Source organism: Rhea americana, unplaced genomic scaffold, assembly GCF_003343005.1.
Source record: "Rhea americana isolate MKP2758 unplaced genomic scaffold, rheAme1 scaffold_23, whole genome shotgun sequence".
NCBI lineage: Eukaryota > Metazoa > Chordata > Aves > Rheiformes > Rheidae > Rhea > Rhea americana.
The window spans coordinates 6809137-6815532 of record NW_028186346.1 but is presented as its reverse complement, the minus strand read 5'-3'; positions in this window follow the sequence as shown (position 1 = coordinate 6815532).

Here is a 6396-nt window from a genome sequence, read left to right as displayed (position 1 = left end):
TGCTACTTTTCCTATCTAGCGGAGTTTCAGACTAAGGCTTCAGACACGTAGATGTTTGATATACACTAGTACATGTATAATTTACTAATTATGTATAATATCAATATCTGCACAGTAAAAGTAGAGAGGAGAAAGCCAACACGATATTGATAAGGGGAAGGAGCTGAACTATAGCATCAACATGGAACGTCCTTGTGAAAGGCAGGCAATAAGTTTAAGTAACATGACAGACAAGAAATGATGAATAGAGAGGTGGAATTGAGAAACTGCTGAACACATGCAAACTTGAACTTCCCCTTAAATAAATCACTATTAGTGTTCTTATTAAAAGTCTGCAGTGAGCGGTATGGTAATAGATTAGAATAAGCTTTTCTCTTGCAATTTTATTTGCTGGGAAAAGAATCAGTAATGTAATTTCCTATCCAAATTGGGAAAGGCTATTTTCATAGCCTTCCAAACTATGAAGAAGTGTGATGTAATATTACGTGTGAAAATAAAGGTGCAAGACCTGGGGCCAGACCAGGCATTGTCTGTGGATTGTTGTGGATTTTGAGGGGCAAGCAATATCTTATCTTTAATTGTGCTACACTTTTATATTAGAGCAAATTAAAATAATATTAAGTTATAAGAAATGTAAGAAAAAAAAATATAATTACAAACTTCTTTACTGTTAGGGTGATCACATAAACACTGGAACAGGTTGCCCAGAGACAAGTCTCCATCCAAGTTGTGAAGTCTCCATCCTTGGAGATGCTGAAAACCTGACTTGGCACAGTCCTGGGCAACTTGCTCTAGCTGACTGTTCCTGAGGAGGGGGGTTGGACTAGAGGATATCCAGAGGTGCCTGACAACCCTAACTATTCTGTGACTATATGATTATGTATTGTGCTGCTAAGTAACATTTCATCTGGTGTGGGGAGGCAGATGGTTTCTTCCTAGTACTTTTTTATGGCCTCTTAGAGACCAGTTCAATTTTGCTGTCACTTAAATCAAGCCATTGGGTTTCCAAACCAAAACTGCGTGTTATTTTTGAGGTTTATTATTCAATAAAACAGAACAAGACAAAATGCACATCCAGTGAACAGTGTCAGCTGGAGACCACCAAAATTTATCAAATAATCCTTTTGTGTTTCCCTTCATGGAAACCATCACAATAACACCATCAGTTTGTATCACTTGAGGGATTGCCCAACCATTCACTTACATAGCAATTTTATAAAATTAACCAGGATTTGAAAATCCCAAAGATCCCACAAGTTATTATTTCTCCATAATATGTGGAATGAGGAGACTTGGAAACTTACAGTGTTTTTTCATCACTTATGTTGCTGAGAAACAATCACTAAACTAGATTACTGTACAGACCTAACTTGCAACAAACTACTTCAACATCTGTGCACCAAAGTATTTGATGGAGGCAACTAAAATCTCCCTAAATGAAATAGCTCAGAAATACATACAACTGTTGAGGTTTATCACCATGCTAGCTGATGGCAGTCTTGGAGCTAAGCAAGAGTCAGGATACACCAGACTTGTGCAGAACAGAAAACCGTGTGTACATTTTGCTGACATGATGTGGAATCTGGGACAGCTGATGGTACTACAGAGGGAACAGAAATAGCATTTGGAGTTAGAGGATCAAGGTTAGAATGAGACTAAAACTGAGCTGGCCTGAATGTAGCTGGCCTGAATAGTGGTGAATTTAAGCTACCAAATAGTTCATAGGCTAACATTAATCAAGATGATACTGTTTTATACTATAGCATACTTATATATACTATATAGTGTATATACTATAAAGATATACAGATAGATATAGACACACTAGAATATTAATATATGATTGTATACTATATAGTATAGTATATATATACACACACTATAGCACAAAACATTTAACTTACTGTTTCATGTTCCAGAAGAAACTTTAAAGAGTAGGTAGGTCTTCCGTTTGTTCAGTGTTTACTAGTTAATTCCCCAAAACAATAATAATACTCTGTTTTTTATGAAGGCCTTAGGGCAGCATGGGATTTTTAATCATGAGGTTGCAAGACAGTTCAGAAAGCCAGCAATAATAGTATTTTTTTTAAAAAAATACTATTATGTTCCTAACCATTTAGCACTTATTTCAGAAAGTGATTCTAGGTCTGATGTAATCCAAGTCAGCAGTGCTGTTAAAGAAGCCAAGCAAGGAAAGAATGGGCATGTCATTTTTCAACATAACTATCATCCTGTGATCAAACTCTGTCTTACTTCTCAAAGTGATAATGTTGCTTGCTGCTGGGAATATGACAAAATCTAAAATAGCAGTAAATACATTAAAATAATGAATTTTAATTATTTTTATATTTTGTAATTTAGTTACTAGAATTAGTAATGCTAGTCTTCAAATAATGAAAGATCATTCTTGTTTTTAGGACTAAAGAGTTGTTTCCAAAGATGGGAAATTTAAAAATGTGTATTACTGACATTTTAGAGACAAATTAGCAATAACTCAAGTTTAATGTTTGAGCTGAACATACGCACACCAGATTCTCCAGGCAACAGCAACCATTCTTGTATGGTTTCAAGGCTCTGTCTTGCACTACGACATGCTGCTTATTATCAAACCAAAAACAGAAAGAGAGAGAATTAAAGAGGAAGGAGGGAGGGGGAGACCATTATTGCCTCTATTCAGAGTACACAGTACTTTTCAAAACCAAACCAAATATACAGGTAATAGTTGTAGATTTAGAACTGTTCAYGGCTTAAAACTTTGAAAACCGTATTCCACGTCCTTTATTTCAGTTTGTCAATGTTGACACTAGTTATTGACACTTGAAAATGACAGTTTTGTAATCCATCCCAATCAAAATTAGTCATGAATATAACTGATCTTCTTTGGCAGTCATTAGTCCAATGTTGCTCCATGATGATTTTCAYTATGGTCCCATGCTTCAAAATGAGAGTGACTGAGCCATATAGAATAGACAGACGGAAGAATGCCTGATTTCTGGACTGTTTTCAACCATGGTGAGCCCTGACAAGACTGGGGTGCTTCTCAGCATGTGCAGGGCAGAACTTCAGATTACTGGAAAACTTTGTGCTGACAGCTATTAAGATGACTAAGGACTTCAGATGCCCTGTGGCTAGAGAGCAACAAAGGAGGAATATAACAGTTCTGGATTTGTATTCTCTGCCTAAATGGTTATGTCTTCCTTTGGGTCTGAAGTTTAATTTTAAATTTATAAATGAMATTTTTTGACCTTTTTAAAACTATCATCTCAAACAGACTATTTCTTGAATTCTTTTACTTGTTATGGAATATCTGAAATATCAAGCAGTGAGTTCTTTTCCAAATGGTGAATCAAATCCGAACAATAGGATTTCCCATAAGCTCAGCTTCTTGAGAGGTTTTTAAAACTTGTTTACATTACTCTTCAACTTCATAACAGATACTTAGCGAAAGTGAAGACAAGAGTGGTACAAATAAAGCTCAGGTAAATGCGGAAATAAGAGTCAACAATTTTTCTGTTTCTAATGCAGATTTAACTATTTTCAACCACAGTAGGAAAATTAAAATACACAGGTGTATTTATATACGTGTCAGCAAATGAGAGAGTAGCAACTGGATTTTATAAAATGGGATAGTTTTGGTCCCCATCATTAATGCTTGTCTTATCTCTTCTTTCTCACCGAAAATGGGGAAAATTAGATGTTCCTTACTTGCCTGCCTTGGCACAGCCTAAAAGCAAAAGACTCTAATTTTAAGCCTTGTAATTGTAGAGTTAATTGCATCCACAAGACCACCAGGGCCCGAGGGCTATCCCAAGTCTGTAACAAAACATGCAAGACCATGTAGATGTTTTGCATTCGTTGTTTTTCTCTAGCAGCTACTGAACGAATAGGAATAGAAAATGTTGGTTTGCTGATTAGCTTTTATTCAGAAAGATCTTACCATGTCTGCATAACATGTTACTGAAATTAAAGCAATAAGGAAAGTTGAGAAGGGAAAGCTCATTTGAATTCTCAGTATTAGCCTTCTGGAATTTTGGAAAATTTCCTTTTAAATGGACGTTTGCTTATGGCCAGTTTCAACTGTGTTTAAGTTTGAGAAACAAGTAAGAAAATACCTTTATCTGTTCTGTTAGACAGATGAAAGGTAAACCTTTGTAAAGATGTATCCTTCCCTTTGATTATTTCACACTGCAATAAACTCACACCTTATGTTTAGGCCTAAATTCAGTCCTTGTCTGTATGTTAAGTCAATGGGAATTTTCTAAATCAGAATAAACACTAAATGACCCTAAATATTAAACATGGACTTTAAGTGACTGATAGACTCTTATAAGCATCCAAATTTTATACTTTATACTCACATACATGATGTATGCAACTTAAGTTTCAAAATGTTCACAATTGTTTTTCATTTGACAGATATGAAAGTAAATTTGTGGCAAAATGATGAATTGAGAAATGGCTTAAGCATTCTTGCAAACAACAGACCTTTGCTGTCTGCATTCATTCTTTAAATGAAAGACATTACTATTTTTCTTGATGCATAGGCAGGTATGTCAAGACATCAATGGGTAAACTCTTTATGCAGCATTAGCACCATCTGATGCAAATTGTACTAATGGACAGATACTGAAAGAAAATCCAACCTTCTGTTGAAAATGTTGCTCTCTCAGGAGCCTACAGTTGATAGAAGCTCAAGTGTAGGCAAGGAAGGCAGAATTAAACACAGTGCATTACCACATATGCTGCCATATAAAAGTAGAAATACAAGTGTAAGGAAATACCTACTATATATATATATACCACCACCTACGGAACAAGAATACTTTTTTATTTGGTACTCATTAAAAATACACCTAGAACATTGCATCCAACCTAGCACCTACCTAAGCTCTCCAAAAGTGAGAAAGATGTTAATAATGCACCAGATCTAGGTTCAGCAGAGGCCGTCAAGGTAGTCAAGGTTGGAGTACCTGCCCTGTGAGGAAAGGCTGGTAGAGTGGGGCTTGCTCAGCCCAGGGCAGAGACAGCTTTGGGGGCACTCGAAGGCCCTCCCAGGGACGACAGGGAGGTTGTCAAGAAGCCAGAACCAGGCTCTTTCCAGCCTCCATGGCTGATGGAGGACTAAAAATGGACAAGAGAGGGCACCTTTTTCCAGTAAGCAAAAAGTTCTTTGCAATGATGACTGTTGAGCACTGGAATGGGTTGTCCAGAAATGGCATGCAGTCTCTGTCTCCAGCAGTTTTAGAGATACAACCTGATGAGGCCCTGAGCAAACTGGTCTGATCTCACAGCYGGCTTTGCTTTGAGCAGGAGCTTGGTTAGACTAGGCGACCTCCCTTTCAACTTGAACTAGTCTACAAAACGTTATTTTTCCTAAGCCTGCACATCCACAGAAAAGCTGTTGCACACAATCACATCTACTGTCAAAAGCTAAGATTTCCTTTGCTTAGATATAGCTGCAATGTTTCACAGTTTGCAACTGTCAATTTTCATTTATGAGATGCTATCGCCAAGAGCATAATGCTGCCTAGCAACTTATTCCAAGTAATAAAACATAATTGGGGAGGAAAAATACAAAATATAAAGACTATTATTTGTAAACMCATTTATTCCTAAATTGATTTGTTTTCAATTTCTTTCATGAGATATCAGCTGGCTGATAGCTACCACAGCCATCAATCCCTGAAACAGTAAAATTAGGTGCTTAAACTTACTGGAATTGCTAACGCTGTTAATGCACGTAAGTGTTGGCAAGACTGGATGCATAATCCTGAGGCCTGCTCCCTAACTGGCTTACTGTTTTTTGCTGTAAACGTCAAATAGATATAATCTAACGGAACTTAATTCAATTTATGCCAGATGTTTTCCTTCTGCTTTCTGGGGTATTTTGCTGTTTAAATCCTATTGCATGTTTTTAATACTATCATAGTAGCAACTGTTTGCAAGATTACCTCTTTAATTTTGCTAATGCTACAAGGCTATGAGTTCGTATTATTTCTTATTAACTGTCTTCATTCAAAGACCAACYATAATTTAAAGAAACTTACTTTTTTGCCCAAGAAAATATAGGAACAGATCAGAACACAATGGCTTCGTTTACCGTAACACTTTTCTAAGTTTTTTAAATTATTATTTCCGGTATCTCTTTATAGTAGGTCATATTATTTTCATACTATTTTATCAATTTATTTTATTGTGCAGCTGAAGATCAAGCCATTATTTGGCTTTTCTAATTCTGAAAATTAACAAGACCACCCAGGCGATGATAGCGTTAAAATGTACACCCCATGCTTTAGCTACTAAAACGGATTTGAGCCGCACAAATAAGGCTTCTCACTAAAATAAGAAAACTGTCACAGTACCATCATACCAGTCCGTCGTGACAAAAAAAAAAAA